Source organism: Schistocerca gregaria, chromosome 3 (genome assembly GCF_023897955.1).
Source record: "Schistocerca gregaria isolate iqSchGreg1 chromosome 3, iqSchGreg1.2, whole genome shotgun sequence".
Lineage (NCBI taxonomy): Eukaryota > Metazoa > Arthropoda > Insecta > Orthoptera > Acrididae > Schistocerca > Schistocerca gregaria.
In genome coordinates, this window is record NC_064922.1 from 554,091,391 (window position 1) to 554,110,921 (window position 19,531).

A 19,531-nucleotide genomic window follows, 5' to 3' on the forward strand; every position below is an offset into this window, starting at 1 on the left:
TGGTCACAATGTACAGATATGTTTCTTTGATGGGGTGCTAGTCAAGTTATGTAAGTACTAATACAATGCTGTTTTCATATGAGTACATGTATATTGGTAATGCACTCTCTGCAAAGTTATTTCCTTTGTAATACAGACGGCCTCAAGATGGTGCAATACAGACTGAAATGGATTGCCGAATAATAGATAAAAAAAAGTGTAGCTGACGTATATACAATGAAGTTCTGCAAAATTAATACACTATAAACTAGTCTTGGCCATAATTTGTAACAAGGTTACATCCCACCCAATGAAAATAAAGCATAGTTTGACTTAGCCATAAAGTCAAAAACCTGCAACATTCACTTTGTGTTAACGTACCTCTGCAATGCCTAGGCAATGTTATTATCGTCACCGTCTGTGGCACATTGTTCCTGTGTATAAGTCTTTGAAAGTAATGGACATTGACCTTGCTGGCCAATTCAATAGGCAACACACAAAAATGACAGAAGGCCAACACTAAAATGGACAAAATCGGACAAGAAAACCACAGGGGAGACACAAGAAACATGTAGAAGACATCAAAACAAGAGAGCAGATTACCATGGCTGGCTGACCATGAGAATAAAAAGGAGAAGCCAGCCACTCTGCAACACATCAAAACCTCCACCCTAAAAGCACTAGGGTGGAGGACACAGAGGGACAAAGGACATGCACTGACACTTAGATCGAAAGATAAAACCCACTATCATGAATAAAACGCAAAACTAAAGCTGCTGTTGAGGCATTGTTGCCCAACACCGAAGGTAGGGTGCTGGGAAAGTTCAAAGTCCACCGTAGAGTGGCTAAAAGTGGGCAGTCCAGCAAGAGGTCGATGACCATCATTTGTGAGCCACAGCAACACCGAGGTGGGTCCTCGCGACGAAGGAGGTAACCATGTGTTAGTTACGTATGGCCAGCAGAGGAAAATTGATTCCCTGCAAGAGGACCACATGGAAGACTTTCACACATTCGTAGTCTCCTTAATGACACACAGTTTGTTGTGTGTATTGTCATGCCACTCCATCTCCCAAAGCCATAAAACCCTGCACCATAAACAGAAGGTAGGTCAGTTTAGGAGATGCCCATCTCCAGAAGCAGTTCTGCGTAGCCTGTTTGGCCAGCCTGTTGGTAAGTTCGTTGCCTTGTATTCCGACATGTCCTGGTGTCCACACAAACACCACTGAACGACGGGATTGTTCCAGGGCATAGATGGACTCCTGAATGGATACTACCAACAGATGGTGAGGTTAGCACTGGTTGATAGCTTGTAGGCTGCCCAAGGAGTCAGTACACCGGAGCATGAGTGGATGTGCTCAAGAGCACGAGATGTGGGCGCCAGCTCTGCAGTGAAAACACTGAAGCCATCTGGCAAGCAGTGCTGTTCAATATGTCCTCCATAAGCATACGCTAAGCCTACATGACCATCAGCCACTGAGCCATCAGTGTAAACCACTTCATGGCCCCAGTAGATGTGGAGAACCGAGAGAAAGTGATAGCGGAGAGTCACAGGGTTAACAAGAGTCCTTACGGCCATGCAAAAGGTCCAGAAGAATCTGTGGACTAGGTGTACACCATGGAGGTATACGTGAATGGAGCTCAAGGAGAGGTGGTAATGGGAAGGACTCCAGTTCAGACAGAAGGGACCGGATGTGAACCACAATCGTAAGCCCTGACCTGGACCGCAAATGCGGGAGATGAACCGCCGTGGTTGGAAAAAGGAGACTGTAATTCAGATGCACAGGAGAACTACGAAGATGTGCAATGTAACTCATGAGCAGTTTTGCACACCTAACCTTCATTGGAGGGACTCCAGACTCCACCATGACACTGGTCACCGGACTCATTCTAAAAGCTCCCATCGCTAGGCAAATGCCACAGTGGTGCACTGGGTCGAGTAAATGCAACGCTGAGGGCACAGTCAAACCGTAAACAAGACTCCCATAGTCAATGTGGAATTGAACAAGGGCTCTGTAGAGCTGCAGCTGCATAGAGCGATTTGCACCCAAACTGGTGTTGCTCAGGTAGTGAAGGGCATTAAGGTGCTGCCAGCACTTCTGCTTAAGTTGGGGAAGGTGACTCCACATGACACACTATAATAGTCGCTACAGTTCCTGTAATATCACTTATAGCCAAGGAGGGCAGGGGTCCACAACGCCGTGAACCAGGTTTCCTGGAGGGCAATGCAGAAAGCAGTTGTAAAGCTTAAGAGTTGCCATAGTTCAGCCAGGTGGTGGAAAAAACCACCGAAATTCCACTGGAAGATTAAGTGATCGTGACACTGGGAAGGCATGAAACAGTCAATGAGGCAGTCTACGCCTCATGGTCACCTGCTGCCACGAGATGAGTACTGTACGATCGGCATCCTTTGTGTCTGAGAGCCCAGCGAGGTCTAGGTTCTCAGCAGACACCAGAATCTCCATATCATCCTCAGACACAGAGCTTGTAGGTGGTGGTGGTGGTGTGGGTGCCACCAAAGTGCCTTGGTTCTTGGGGGTCTTTTTCTTTTTAGGTTTCTCTCGCTGCTCATTAGGTTTGTACGGCTGGGAGGGCTTCACTGATTCAGTCACAGGGACTGAGGAGGACCATGAGGCCCTAAAACTAGCTCCCTGCAGTTGCTTCAGCTCTGAGAGCCTTCTGTACACAGCAGAACAGAATGGTAGAACCATTATCATAGCGCCATTATTTTTCTTTTTTTTTTTTTGGAGAATCCTACAGTCTGGTAAGCAAGGTGAATGGTGCTCTCTGCAGTTGATACAGATGAGAGGTGGGGCACAGGAGTATTGGGATGTGAAGGACGTCCACAATCCCGACATGTGATGCTGGAAGTACAGCGGGAAGACATATGGCCGAACTTTCAGCACTTAAAGCACGGTATCTGGGGAGGGATATATGGATTTACGTCAGCAGTAGACCATCACCTTCACCTTCTCGGGTAATGTGTCACCCTTGGAGCCCAAGATGAAGGCACCCGTGGCAACCTGATTATCCCTCTGACCCCAGTGGACGCGCCAGATGAAATGGACACCTCGCCGCTCTAAAATGGCATGCAGCTTATCGCCAGACTGCAAAAGAAGGTCCCTGTGAAATATGATATCCTGGACGATATTTAAGCTCTTATGTAGTGTGATGGAAACAGAAACATCCGCCCATCTCCAGAAGCAGTTCTGCGTAGCCTGTTTGGCCAGCTTGTTGGTAAGTTCGTTGCCTTGTATTCCGACATGTCCTGGTGTCCACACAAACACCACTGAACGACGGGATTGTTCCAGGGCATAGATGGACTCCTGAATGGATACTACCAACAGATGGTGAGGTTAGCACTGGTTGATAGCTTGTAGGCTGCCCAAGGAGTCAGTACACCGGAGCATGAGTGGATGTGCTCAAGAGCACGAGATGTGGGCTGGAAATCATTAAAACAAAGGCACTTTTCGTTGTGAATGAATCTTCTCGTGAAATTCCAACCACCAACTTTCTCCTCAGAACGCAAAAATATTTTGTTGACACCAACCTACATAGGGAGAAACAATCACCACGATAAAATAAGAGAAATCAGAGCTTGTACAGAAAAATATAGGTGTTCGTTCTTTCCGTGCACTATACAAGATTGGAATAATAGAGAAATGTGAAGGTGGTTTGATGAACCCTCTGCCAGGCACTTAAATGTGACTTACAGAGTAGCCATGTAGAGATGTTGATGTGTTTACTGTACAATCAGCATACACACCACTGAATTCAGAATTATGGAACATATTATTCACAATCAACTAAATACTTATGCATATTCAGCTCACACAACAAACACCACTACGATATCGTAAACATCATAGCTCTAACACTGAACCAAATAAGGTAACTTGTGGCTTGAAATTTGCCACAGAACACAGTGGGGTGACCATACCAACATTTATTAGACTTCAGCAAAGCATGTCATACTGTCAGCTTTGAATAATGCTCACAAAATTTTCAGATAGTCCATCTGAGTGGTTATAAACGGATGACAGCATACTGTCCGTGGGAACAAAAAGTCATTTTGGAAGCAAGTTCCCTTAGGAATGGCGCACGGGTCAGTCTTGAGTCCCGTACTGTTCTCTTGTTCACCAATGATATCTTGTTGGTTCTCTACTACAGTAAATATTGCTTCTATGTCAATAGCTTGGTGCTTACTCGAGTCCCACACCTGAGAGTCTCAATACCGCCATCATCTATACAAATAAAAACCTTTCTTTAGGGCTCAAATCAGCACAAAGCGGGGTCTGAAACTAAACGCAAAAGCAAGCTTGAAATATTAAATGAAGTAAAGCAACGTCTTTGGTGGAATATAATGCGTGAAAGGAGTAAAGGAAACAGCCCGCTGTACAGTTAAGATGTAGAGTGAGCCACAGCTACATAAAAAAACTGAAAATGATGCTAAATTCTCAAATAAATCCTTCTTGCAAAGATAGAATGGATGTTCAGAGCAGGAAGTGTTGGAGTGAAAGGTGGCTGGTGACTGGGAGCCTCTGGTGTGGGCAGGCAGGTTTGCATGTGGCAGAAAAAAAAATGCGAAGGAGAGGACTGAGAGGGGAAGACAGAAAAGAGGAAGAGGGAGACTGCAGAGGAGAGTGTTTGAGTGTAGAATGAGTAAAGTGGTGGGCATAGGGGCAAAGACAGAGGTAGGTATGGAACAGGAGCCAGTGGGGAGTTAGGCCAGGAAAGTTGCAGGATCACAGAATGTGTGTCAAGGTCAATTATCCTCTATCTAATTCAGAAGTCTGGTACTACAGAGAGAACATAGGCATAAGAACAGACAAAAATATTTAGTCAACTGGGTAGATGGCAGAATATCACTTTGGAACAGTTGCACAAGATTATGGGTACGATGTTCTTTATTTCCATGTTGTTGTGGTCTTCAGTCCTGAGACTGGTTTGATGAAGCTCTCCATGCTGCCCTATCCTGTGCAAGCTTCGTCATCTCCCAGTACTTACTTCTGAATCTGCTTAGTGTATTCATCTCTTAGTCTCCCTCTACGATTTTTACCCTCCACACTGCCCTCCAATGCTAAATATGTGATCCCTTGATGCCTTAGAACATGTCCTACCAACCGGTGCCACAAACTCCTCTTCTCCCCAATTCTATTCAATATCTCCTCATTAGTTATGTAATCTACCCATCTAATCTTCAGCATTCTTCTGTAGCACCACATTTCAAAAGTTTCTATTATCTTCTTGTCCAAACTATTTATCGTCCAAGTTTCACTTCCATACATGGCTACACTCCATACAAATACTTTCAGAAACGACTTCCTGACACAAATCTATATTCGATGTTAACAAATTTCTCTTCTTCAGAAACACACTATATCCTCTCTACTTCGACAAATAGCAAAACTCCTTTACTACTTTAAGTGTCTCATTTCCTAATCTAATTCCCTCAGCATCACCTGACTTAATTAAACTACATTCCATTATCCTCGGTTTGCTTTTGTTGATGTTCATCTTATATCCTCCTTTCAAGACACTGTCCATTCCGTTCAACTACTCTTCCAAGTCCTTTGCTGTCTCTGACAGAATTACAATGTCATCGGTGAACCTCAAAGTTTTAATTTCTTCTCTAAGGATTTTAATACCTACTCCGAATTTTTCTTTTGTTTCCTTTACTGCTTGCTAAATATACAGATTGAATAACATTGGGGAGAGGCTACAACCCTGTCTCACTCCCTTCCCAACCACTGCTTCCCTTTCATGTCTCTCGACTCTTATAACTGCCATCTGGTTTCTGTACAAATTGTAAATAGCCTTTTGCTCCCTGTATTTTACCCCTGCCACCTTCAAAATTTGAAAGAGAGTATTCCAGTATTTCCATGTATGATACTAATATGAACTGTCTGTCCAGTCATTGACATGCCTGTTCGCTGTATCCAAATTTGTATCTGTGTCGTGGTGTAATGTCCGTTTGCAACAACGAGGTATAATGTTTGGGGCTTCCAGACGTACATACCACCTATATGTTCTAACCAAGTACCACATGTTATTAATCTTGTGTCCCGTTTTGGAAATTTTGACTCTTGAATTCCTTTGTTCTAACATAGTTCACACCCATTTATTTGTCGTTTTCATTTCTGTGAGAGGTCTATGTGGAATCTCACCTGTTCTCACTATTCATCACATTTAGTTGTGGTGGTAATACAGTCTTACCATGTGACTCACATTCTGCAAGCAATGTATAGTATGACAATGGCCAACGCTACAGAAAGACAACAGACAAGTCAATGATCATATGGACAGTTCATAAATAAATTTGGGTGGGGGGGGGGGGGGGGGGGGACGACGACGACGAAGTGTCGCACCAGGGAGATTTGAACACGGATCTCATGCACCACAGTGCAGCACCATGACCACACAACTACACTGCCGTCGTTTTTGCAATTCACTTGATGTTGCACATCTCAAGCTTGCACAATTCGCCATTTCTATTTTGCTTCTTTTTTCAGAGTTCAGTACACCTTCTCCCTATTTTCAAGCTTGATCTGTGTTCAGTTTTTGATGGACTATCCAACGGACCATTTTACCACTAAATATTGGGGGGGGGGGGGGGGGAGGGGCAGGGGGATGATGGAGAGTTTCCCCTGTAAGTAGTCAAAGGTCTTGGTTATGTTGTTCCAGTCTAAGGCGATGATGAGTATTGATGGGATATGAGTGTAGTCAGAGGATTAGATCCAAGTTTGGATATGGCACTATATTCTATCTGGAGACCACATCTGGACTGCCTGTCTGTAATGATATATTAAGACTTTCAATAAACTGAGCCATGGATTGCTTTTCATTGCAGATGCACCATCCACCCATGGCTGGACTGTAAGTGAGACAGCTTTTAGTGTAAACAGGATGGCAGTTATAAAAACTGAGGTATTTTTGACTGTTAGTGTTTTTCATATTGACAGAGATTTTTATAGAGTCACTCCAAAGGTCAATGTCAGTGTCCAGGAAGGCAGCACAGCTGGGCTGAGGAAACAATGTGAAGTGGATTGGAGAGAAGGTGTTGAGACTGTAGAGCAGGGCTGTCCGAACTGTAACCCAAAGTACGTACCATGGTGGTGAAGATGGGAGCAACTGTCATAAGGCTGGTGAAATAAAATTGGTTTATGTAAATTTACAATAAATTGAATATTTTCATTTTGAAGCACCCACTACATAGTTGCATTCTCTCTTTGGTCCATCCCATCTTTTTTTTTTCTTTTTTTTCAGTAATTATTGTTAGTGTTAAGTATATTACATGTGGATTAAAAATTTTTGCCATCTTCCATTGTGTCTCAGGGAAGCTAAATGGTTGGACACCCCTGCTGTAGAGGATGGGAATAGTGTCTTGACCCACAATGTCAATGAACGTGAAACAAGAGGTTTGGGATCTTGGGTAGCCAGGAAGGTTTACTCTTGATGGCATATAAACAGGACGGCATAGAAGGATGCCTTGCAGGTGTTTGTGGGCATGCGACAAATTCCTAATTTTCATATCTCACCAGGCACTAACTGATCATTACTTTTTTTGCAGGAACTCAACACCATAACAGATATTGGTGAAAAATATGGATGTTACTTTGGATAAGCATCTCAAATGGGCAGAAAACATCATCAGTACATGCAAAAAGATGTTTGCTTCTCCCTATGTTCTCCAGAAATTACAGAATTTATTTCCATTGTATGTGAAACATTAACTTGTCTATCCACATATCCTGCTGCAAAGAATGACACTTTTTTGAACATGATGTGTATTTAAATATGTGCTTGCAATGCAAAAGCCATTCTTCCCTATAGTGATCAATGGGCATTTTTTCGTTTCAAACTAGTTGTCCACCATTAAGTATAGTAGACTAATTTATTTTGTCAAAAAATGATTGTTTTCATTGTTATGTAAGTACAGTAGAGTATTAATTATCTGAGTTAACTGGGAGTCATGGGTATTCAGAAAACTGTTTTATTTGGATTATCAAACTGTGTACTTTTATTTACCACTTTACCAATAAAAACTACATATATTTATAACAACTGGAGTCTCTTTTATTGTTACAAAGGCAACTACCTGTGGCATGTATGTAGCACAGCCTAGGAAACAAAAATATGTAATACATATGCATTTTGAACATATGGTACATATGGATAGAATTAATGTTTAAAAAGTCCTTAATTTTGGTCTGTCTAAGCACATCTACTTACTTACGGGCAGCTAAGTCACACATTTTTTTTTTTTACAGGAAAGATATCTGATACTGGTCACATTCATCCTATGCTACAAACCACCGCAAGGCAGTATCAAAACTCGTGAATGATTCAGAAGTGAGCACTATTTTTTTATCTTCGTTTTCTGGACCATTCGTTGATGAAAGTCCAGTGATGTCAGCTTTATTGGTGACGAGGTTTAAAATTTTGCTATCCAGCATTATTTGGTGTCCTGGGTCTGCATCATACACTCTCAACAATTCTTTAACGTCTTCGTCACACTGATAACATCGAGTTCTTTTAGCATATTGAGCATTTTGGATGTATCGTTCTGTTTGTCATTTTCAATTATACTATAAGAACTTTCTATAAAATCCAAAAATTTATCCCACAGTTTTTCAAATTCTGTTCCTTTACACTACTCCATGCTGCTCTGGTCATGTAGGGTGCATCTTTCAGGCACTGATAACCTCGTCGTTGAGTGCTCATAAGCTCCAAACACACACACATACCTTTCAGATCAGTATGTTTATGATTTCGATCAGTATGTTTATGATTTCTTATAGACATTCTACTCCCTGCCCTTCTCTTTTTGACAACAGCTTACTGCACAATTCTTTTCTGTAACACAATTTGCAGATTTCAATAATGCCTTGATCAATGAGCTATAATAAAGATGTCACATTAGGCAGAGAAAACACCACTTTTATGAACTTGTCCCTTTCATTTAAGATATTTCATGATGGATGAGTTGGTGTGTTGTTAAGGAGCAGAAATGTTTTCTCTTTTTTGCCATTCTTGAACCGATGAGCTTTCACAGAGGGTAAAAAATTTCCAAAAACCTTTCAATGAAAATTGCACTATTCATCCAGATGCTCTTTTATGATGCGTAATCAGTAAGTATCGCAGAGCTATGAATCTGTTTGAAACAATACGCTTTCTTACATTTACCAATGACAAGCATTGGAAAATCGGTGATTACTGGCAGCACTAGTGCAAGCTAAACCAGTAATACGATCTTTGCTTATTTTATGACCAGATACTGCTAATTCATGACATTAATCAAGAGCTTTTCTTGGCAAAGTTTTTTGAATAAGGCCAGTTTCATAAACATTTCTTCCCTCCATCAAGACATCCCTCAGTTTGATTTTGAAACAAATCAGCTGCTAAATAATCAGCACACAGTTTTTTCTCCTTCTACTTGAAGCTCAAGAATGCACTGCCTTGACTTAAAGGATTTGAATCAGCTTCTGCTTGTTTTAAAATTCGATGACCTCCAATATTTTCATTAAATTGATTTGCCTTTTCTCATATAACAAGAACAGAGAGAGTTTCTCCTTGTAATCTTTTCTGTGGAAAACACCTATGAACAGCATCATATAGATCTGTGTTCATGGCAAACTTGTAAATCCATCAGCAGTATCAACTTAAGATATAACATTTGTGATGCATGCCTTTTTTTATGTACCCATATTGGTTGGCTTACCAAACTTGTACTCAGTAGTTAAAGTTGTTACAGATTCATCTTCTTCTAATCCTTGTTTAATCTCTTATTTGTTCCCCCGCCCCCAATGAACCATGAACGCTGCCATTGGTGGAGATACTTGAGTGCCCCAGTAATACAGATAGCCATACTGTAGGTGCAACCACAACGGAGGGTTATCTGTTGAGAGGCCAGACAAATGTGTGGTTCCTGAAGAGGGACAGCAGCCTTTTCAGTAGCTGGAGGGACAACACTCTGGACGTTTGACTGATCTGGCTTTGTAACGCTAACCAAAACAACCTTGCTGTGCTGGAACTGCGAATAGCTGAAAGCAAGGGGAAACTATAGCCATAATTTTTCCCGGGGGCATCCAGCTTTACTGTATGGTTAAATGATGATGGTGTCTTCTTGGGTAAAATATTTTGAAGGTAAAATAGTCCCCCATTCGGATCTTCATGCGTTGACTACTCAGGAGGACGTCATTATCAGGAGAAACAAAACTGGCATTCTATGGATTGGATCGCGGAATGTCAGATCCCATAATCGGGCAGGTAGGATAGAAAATTTAAAAAGGGAAATGGATACATTAAAGTTAGACATAGTGGGAATTCGTGAAATTCGAAGGCAGGAGGAACAGGCCTTCTGTTCAGACGAATATAGGGTTATAAATACAAGATCAAATAGGGGTAATGCAGGGGTAGATTTAATACTGAATTTAAAAAATACGAGCACTGGTAGCTACTACAAACAGCATAGTGAATGCATTATTGCAGCCAAGATAGACAAGAAGCCCATGCCTACCACAGTAGTAAAGTTTATATGCCAACTAGCTCTTCAGATGATGAAGAGATAGAAGAAATGTATGGTGAGATAAGAGAAATTATTCAGAGAGTGAAGGGAGATGAAAATTTAATAGTCATTGGGGACTGGAATTTGATAGGAAGAGAAGGAAAAGTAGTAGATGAATATGGAAGGGGGTAAGGAATTAAAGAGGAAGCCGCCTGTAAAATTTTGCACCGAGCATAACTTAATCATAGCTAACACTTGGTTTAAGATTCATGAAAGAAGGTTGTATATGTGGAAGAGGCCTAGAGACTCTGAAAGGTTTCATATAGATTATATAATGGTAAGACAGAGATTTAGGAACCAGATTGTAAATTGTAAGACATTTCCAGGGGCAGATGTGGACTATGACTACAATCTATTGGTTATGAACCATAGATTAAAACTGAAGGACCTGGATAAACTGACTAAACCAGAGGTTGTACAGAGCTCAAGGGAGAGCATAAGGGATGATTGACAGGAATGAGGGAAAGAAATACAGTAGAAGAAGAATGGGTAGCTTTGAGGGATGAAGTAGTGAAGGCAGCAGAAGAACAAGTAGGTAAAAACACAAGGGCTAATAGGAGAATTATTGAATTTAATTGATGCAAGGAGAAAATACAAAAATGCAGTAAACGAAGCAGGCAAAAAGGAATACAAACATCTCAAAAATTAGATCGACAGGAAGTGCAAAATGGCTAAGCAGGGATGGCTAGAGGACAAATGTAAGGATGTAGAGGCATATATCACTAGGGGTAAGATAGATACTGCCTACAGGAACATTAAAGAGATGTTTGGAGGAAAGAGAACCACTTGTGTGAATATCAAGAGCTCAGATTGTAAACCAGTTCTAAGCAAAGAAGGGAAAGCAGAAAAGTGGAAGGAGTATACAGAGTGTCTATACAAGGACGATGTACTCTATGACAATATTACGGAAATGGAAGAGGACGTAGGTGAAGATAAAATGGGAGATATGAAACTCCGTGAAGAATTTGACAGAGCACTGAAAGACCTAAGTAGAAACTAGGCCCTGGGAGTAGGCAGCATTCTGTTGGAACTGCTGATAGTCATGGGAGAGCCAGCCCTGACAAAACTCTACCATCTGGTGAGCAAGCTGCATGAGACAGGCATAATAACCCCAGACTTCAAGAAGAATATAATAATTTTAATACGAAATAAATCAGGTGTTGACAGGTGTCAAAATTACTGAAGTATCAATTTAATAAGTCAAGACTGCAAAATACTGACACGAATTCTTTACAGACGAATGGAAAAACTGATAGATGTCGACCTCAAGGAAGATCAGTCTGGATTCATTAGAAATGCTGGAACACGTGAGACAATCCTGACCTTATGACTTATCTTAGAAAATAGATTAAGGAAAGGCAAACCTACATTTCTAGTATTTGTAGACGTAGAAAAAGCTTTTGACAATGTTGACTGCAATACTCTCTTTCAAATTCTGCAACCGGCAGGGGTCAAATACAGGGAGTGAAGGGCTTTTTACAATTTGTACAGATACCAGCTGGTAGTTATAAGACTCAAGGGGCATGAAAGGGTTTTGGGAAGGGAAGGAGACAGGGGTTTACCCTATCAATGATGTTACTCAATCTGTATATTGAACAAGAAGTAAAGGAAACAAAAGAAAAATTTGGTGTAGGAATTAAAATCCATGCAGAAGAAATTAAATATTTGAGGTTTGCTGGTGACATTGTAATTCTGCCAGAGACAGCACAGGACCTGAAAGAGCAGGTGAACGGAATGGGCAGTGTCTTCAAAGAAGGATATAAGATGAACATCAACCAAATCAAAACGAGGATTATGGAATGTAGTCGAATTAAATCAGGTAATGCTAAGGGAATTAGATTAGGAAACAGGACACTTAAAAGTAGTAGATGAGTTTTGTTATTTAAGAAGCAAAATAACTGATGATGGTCAAAGTAGAGAGGATATATAATATCGACTGGCAATGGTGGCAAGGAAAGCATTTCAGAAGAAGAGAAATTTATTAACATCGATTCTAGATTGAAGTGTCAGGAAGCCTTTTCTTTGTATGGTGTGTAGCCATGTATATGGATGTGAAATATGGACAATAAATAGTCTAGGCAAGAAGAGAATAGAAGCTTTCGTAACGTGGTGCTACAGAAGAATGCTGAAGATTAGATGGATCAATCACGTAACACCCCAGAGGTGTTTGGGGAAAAGAATAATTTGTGGCACAACTTGACTAGAAGAAGGGTTCGGTTGGTAGGACTTGTTCTGAGGCATCAAGGGATCACCAAGTTAGTATTGGAAGGCAGTGTGGAGGGTAAAAATCATAGGGAGAGACCAAGAGATGAATACACTAAGCAGATTCTGAAGGATGAAGTAATTACTTGGAGATGAGGAAGCTTGTACAGGATAGTGTAGCATGGAGAGCTGCATCAGACCAGTCTCTGGACTGGAAACAACAACAACAACAACAACAACTTATCTCTCATAGAAAAAACAATACATTTATATTTAAGCATTTTATATTTTAAGTTTATTTTATGCAGAAAAGGTAACACATGTGATTGTAACAGAGCACGAACGGTAACTTGGCATCGTTGCAGTGAGGGGGAAGGGGCATGGGGAGACGGGCAAGACTACAGCAGGGAGAAGGTGGCATGCACAAGCAACAGTTCAGCTGAGTAATTGTTGCTTGACTGACATTTAAATAATCAGTGCTCTACTATACCATATATCAGTACATTCATTGTGACATTAGTGTTAGAATCTTAAGTTTCTTTTTTTTTAAGTTAACAATATATATTGGACTGATAACACACTTAGATTAAAACTACTTTTTGTTTATTTGTCGCCCTTCGGTATTGGTGAATGGAAGTGTACAAAACAAACATGTTTCAGCATGCTACTGAAGCTAGCTGGAGACAACATTCTGGTCATAAATGTACCTGTAGTAACTTCAGCCTGTAGTTTGCCTGAAAATCTGGATTTGGCAAGAGCTCTGCATTAACCCCCACAAGGGTTTCTATTTTGCTTCTTTTTTCACATTTCAGTACACCGTCTTCCTGTTTTCATGCCTGATCTGTGTCCAGTTTTTGATGGACTATCGACTGGGCCACCTTATCATTAAGTCAGTGTGGGGTGGGATGGGGAGTTTCCCTTGTCAGCAGCATGCATTTTGTGCCATCTTCTTCACTAATAATGGCTTCATCAGAGGAGAACAGAACATGAGCAACACTATGAAGAAGTACAAGGTACTGGATGTATGTGGGTTATTCCTTAGAGTCAGTCTATTAGCTGTGAACTACAAACTGCTTCTCTTGAAAACATAATTTGCTATTTGCTATATTATGTACTCTGTAACCTGTATCTGTGACAATTAACAGATGAAGTTCAATCTTTCAGTACTGTGTTAGCAGAATTATCTTTCTGTGGATCACTGCAATAAAAATGTATGCAAGACTTAGATTTTATACCTGCTTGTACTATTAATATTATTATTTGTTTTAAGTTCCAAATGTCTACCAATCAACAGTTATCATTCAGGCCTGGAGGGAAAAAAAAAAAAACTGGTGCATCCCTTACGTATAGGTACTCATAAAATCACAGACCGATACCCTTAAAGTTTGTTTGTTGGAGAATTCTCTAAGTCTACCAACATTATGTATTACTCTTACTGCACACAAACATATATTAATAACTTTTTCAACTTTAACTATGTTGCCCCAGAAAATTGCGCTATTGTGCAACATGGACTAAAAGTGTGCTAGCAATCCTGATTACAGGTCAACACAATGAGAGAATAAGCCTAGCACACCAGGAGAATTTAAGTTACGGACCTACCAGGGAGTTAGTTTCAGCTGTGGCCCATCTGTTAATCATAAATTGCTTCTAGTGTGTAGCCTGAATTAGTTTAACAAGACAATTTTCACCAATCCACAAAAAATTAATTGTGAAAATCTGCTACTCCATTTCTAACAAATAACATCTCATCTGCAAATGAGATTGAGAGTGTTAATTGTTTCTCAGATAGTACAACAAACACGTGACAAAATTTCTCCCATGGTTGCATACTGGTAGGTCAAAGACCCTGCACACACTGATGACGTGTATACATGAATTGACAATGAAGAATGGCTAACTAGGCTATAAAATTTATCATATAGTACAATGAAATAATACACACATCAAAAAAAGTTCTGCATCACCTCGGTTCTGAGAGTTCCGGAACCTGTTCAGAAAATTGGAATAGAGATCAACAAAGCATCATTTCCACCCTTTTTATTGCTCATGAAAAATGCACACTACATGTTGTGCCACCACACAGTGAAAACTTCAGAGGTGGTGGTCCAGACAGCTGTACACACTGGTACCTCTAATAGCCAGTAGCACATCCTCTTGCACTCAAGTTCATCAAGGCACTGTTGGTCCGGATTGTCCCACTCCTCAATGGCGATTCGGTGTAGATCCCTCAGGGTGGTTGGTGGGCCATGTCGCCCATAAACAGCACTATTCATTCTATCCCAGACACGTTTGATAGGGTTCATGTCTGGAAAACATGCTGAACACACTAGTTGAGCGGTGTTGTTATCCTGAAGGAAGTCATTCACAAGATGAGCACAATGGGGACAAGAACTGTTGTCCATGAAGACGACTGCCTTGCCAATGTTGCAGTATCGGTCGGTGGATGGCACTCATGTATCGTACAGCCATTACGGTGCCTTCCATGACCACGAGTGGCATACGCCAACCCCCACATAATGCCGCCCCAAAACAGCAGGGAACCTCCACCTTGCTGGACAGTGTGTGTAAGGCATTTAGCCTGACTGGATTGCCTCCAAACAAGTCTCCAACGATTATCTGGTTGAAGGCATATGCGACAGTCATCAGTGAAGAGAACGTGATGCCAAACCTAAGCAGTCCATTCGGTATATTGTTGGGTCCATCTGTACCGCACTGCATAGTGTCATGGTTGCAAAGATGGACATCGCCATGGACATCGGGAGTGAAGTTGTGCATCATGCAGCCTATTGCGCACAGTTTGAGTTGTAACAAAATGTCCTGTGGTTGCACAAAAACCATTATTCGTCATGGTGGAATTGCTGTCAGAGTTCCTTTGAGCCATAATCCATGGGGAAGGGTCATCCACTGCAGTAATAGCTCTTGGGCAGTCCAAGCAAGGCATGTCATCGACAGTTCCTGTCTCTCTTTAGCTCCTCCATGTCCAAACAAAATATTATTGGTTCAGTCCGAGATGCCTTTTTGAGAGCCCTTCCTGGCACTGCATATGTGATCGAACTGCGGTATTGACCATCTAGGCATTTACAGACAACATGGGCCATGTACCTCCTTCCTGGTGGAATGACTGGTACAGATCAGCTATTGGACCCCCTCCATCTCATAGGTGTTGCTCATGCATGGTTGTTTACAACTTTGGGTGGGTTTAGTGACACCTCTGCACACTCAAAGGGTCTGTGTCTGTGACACAATATCCACAGTCAATGCTTATCTTCAGGAGTTCTGGGAACTGGGTGATGCAAAAGTTTTTTGATGTGTGTATGTACTGGCACTCAAACAATGGAAACTCATAAGGAAAAGGATAGATTGCTAACAACAGTAAAAATGACAGAGTTGCAGATTGTCCGAGCTGTCAGAGATGTGTGTTTGCTTCTGTGAACGAATATGAGTGTGTTTCATTTTCTGAAGACATCTTTAGCCAAAACAGTGTAACAGACTTTCTGTTGTGCTTGTATGGAACTCAACATATCATTTTTATGGCACTGAGTAGCAATCTATCCGTTTACATATATTGTTGTACTGATACCCAGATGGTCTTGCTAAGCCTACAGCATGTATTCTTTGTGAACTGGCATATGAGCTGATCTTGATTCATCCTGATCCACATTTGTAATACTATACATACTGTTTCAGCACTGTGACGACAAACAGTAGAGCCTGTCTCAGCCAGAAAATGCATTTTAATATACTTCTGCATTAATTATCAATTGTGTGGTCTTATACAAAAATTACACCTGTCTGCTCACAACACAAACCATCTGCCTTAGTTAAACAGAATACTTAGTTTACCAGGTAACCAATGTCCATCACACACATAAAACATTCGAAATAAATTAATCTAAATTCAGGTGTCATACTCCAATGCAGTATAGATGTAACAACATATCATTATCGGGGATACAAGAAGTGTATCAGCACATTCAGCACATTCACCTGTACCAATAATATCAAAAACTGATGTCTACATCTACATCTACATGACTACTCTGCAATTCACATTTAAGTGCTTGGCAGAGGGTTCATCGAACCACAATCATACTATCTCTCTACTATTCCACTCCCGAACAGCGAGCGGGAAAAACGAACACCTAAACCTTTCTGTCCATCAGAATCACTGCAATTCTGTGACCTTTTTTTCTATTTCAAAATTTTAATTTGCAGTGACAACTTACCATTACTAGACCACGAATAAAAATGTTCTGTGAATATTTCATTTCTTAATTCCCCAATTTCTTGATTTTTTTTTTTTTTTTAAATTAGTTGCTGGACTTAATTACATGAGAATATAACTTCTGATCTTTGGGGTCTGCAGTGCAAACTATGTCTTTTAATGGCATGATTATTACGAATATCAGCCAGCTACACTGATCTTTAAATGGATTTTATTTTATAAATTATTCACAACGAGCCCATTTCGATATACTGCCACCATCAGGTGCTCTTGTATGTAACATTGTTGCTGTCATGTCCTGTCTTTTGTAGAATTATTAATTTCTCCTCAGATGTACACTGGATGACATCCAAGCAGCCAAGAAAAATAGAGTACATAAAAACCAACTAAAATCAGATATGCATCTCCAGTGTACATCGGAAGAGAAACTAATAATTCCAAACAAGACGGGACATGGCAGCAACGATGTTACAAGTAAGAGCAATATGCCAAAATGGGCTCATCGTGAATAATTTATAAAAATAAAAATCATTTAAAGAGCAGTGTGGCTGGCTAACATTCATAATAAGCATGAGAATATAATTCAAATCATTCAGTTATACACATCACATAAATGATTGTCAGATGATGCTCTCAACATATAGGCCGACTAATGATTTGTCTTTACCTTTTATGTAATTACTTATGTATCTACAATTATACTGAGTTTAGTATATATCCTGTAAAAGTTTGTTCTGTGGGCATAACTTGTCTTCAAAATCGAAGAGTCAGTGACACAAATAAAACTTATAATTTTAAAATCTTGCCCTCTTTTGATGGACTTCTATGTCTCCATAATAATTCCAAACCGTATTCTTTTTCTTTCCACACTAAATGTTTCTGTATTTCAAAATTACTACTACCTCCAAAATACCAGAACTGTTCAAAATTATTCTGTTACTTTAGATGTCAAGTAAAATGATGTACAATACACAGTTTTTCAGCCTTGAATCATACCTATTCTCTACGAAGTCACACTAAAAAGTCTTCAGAATGCTATTAATACAATGAAGTTAACTATAAAATTCCTCAGTCACAGTCATAAAAATTTTCCAGCACTGATATAGACATTACATCTATTACTACTACATGGAAACAAGTAGATATATGACTGGTCTCTGATGGTTGTCTGTGGCTTTGGTGACAGACAAAATATTTTTGAAATTTCTTGACCAAACAAACCCTGACCTCCAGAAAAAATTTATTATCTTTTCGCTTCTTGGGCTCTAATTCTTAAAATGGCCTTCAATATTTTAATGCTATTGTCGAAAGTTCACCAGTAAATGTTCCGGCATACTTACACTGTATCATCTGGCAATTCCATGTTTACTTGTTATAACCTCAATCTCATTGTAAACACCCAGACTGTTTACTGTTTTTGCACACGCCACAGTGGGAATGAATAATATACAATTGCGTTAAAAAGACTTGTTACTCATTTAAAGATTTCAGTTACATGAAAATTCCATACACAAACTCACGATGTACTACATACATTACACCCGCGATAGCGCCACACTACTTTGAAATTTCTGATAGTCAATATCTTTGGATGCAGAGACAAAGCTTCAAACATATGAAGAAATATTGAATTAAAAGAAAGGTGGGATAAACGTGATAACTTCTATGTAATTTACCCTCAGAAAAATCTGATCACAATCTTGCCAAGGGGATCCCATTATGAACATGAATAAGCAGGTAGAGAGGCATTCGAAACAATTTATTAACATATTTGGCAACAATTCTTTTTGTTCTTAGGAAAAAGCTAAGACATACTAACCAAGAAAAATGTATAATATGGTATCATCAAGCAAGTATCAACTTCAACATTCTATTTATCGATGTTGGCTAACATGTGTGTCCTCCACCGATGTTATTACTGCTAGCAGCGGTTTACTTGAGTCGTTTTTTCTCTTGTCCCAAATGGAAACTACGTCAGCTTCTGCCCAAACTTTCAGATTAAAAACAATGCACCAGATATTATAAAGCACTCGCCACAACCCATAAGTAATAAGTAATATATGAACATCTGACCACAGAACTGATCAAGGTACTAGGGGAATACACTAGTGAACTGAGCAACAAAACACAGTACTTAATCGATTTTTTTTAAAAAAATTGATATACTTTTCGCCAATCCATGATTTATTCGCAAGTCGTTTTTTTAAAAGGACATCGTAGATATTATTCGTCCTTTCTATAACATGGACTGTATCTGTGGATTTATTCGCCTCAGTGTAACTTCGGTATGGAGATAATCAGACAACACTACTACTGACATCACGGACACTGCAAAAGACTGACACAATGAATACAATGCATTAAAATACATCACATCCGTTAAGTGTTATTTTTATAACTTTATCCCTTTCAGGTCACCTAAGACAAAAATATTCAGCTATCTCTCTCTCTCTTTCTTTCACCCGATACAAGTTGTGATTAGGCCCACAGTGCGAGAGAGACTATTATTTACGATCTCCACCAACAATAGGGAAAGCGAAATTATACATGTAGTTACA

At 40.1% G+C, this 19,531-nt stretch overlaps 1 protein-coding gene across 1 annotated transcript in view; it reads right to left on the reverse strand.

Moving 5' to 3' along the window:
- The window catches only part of LOC126354410 (nucleoporin Nup188), a 240,912-nt gene extending 222,212 nt beyond the window's left edge, over positions 1-18,700 (reverse strand). Inside the window, exon 1 of the mRNA XM_050004028.1 lies at positions 18,314-18,700. The gene's annotated coding sequence lies outside the window, so the exon portion shown is untranslated. The remainder of the gene's footprint in view (positions 1-18,313) is intronic.
- Positions 18,701-19,531: the final 831 nt, after the last annotated feature.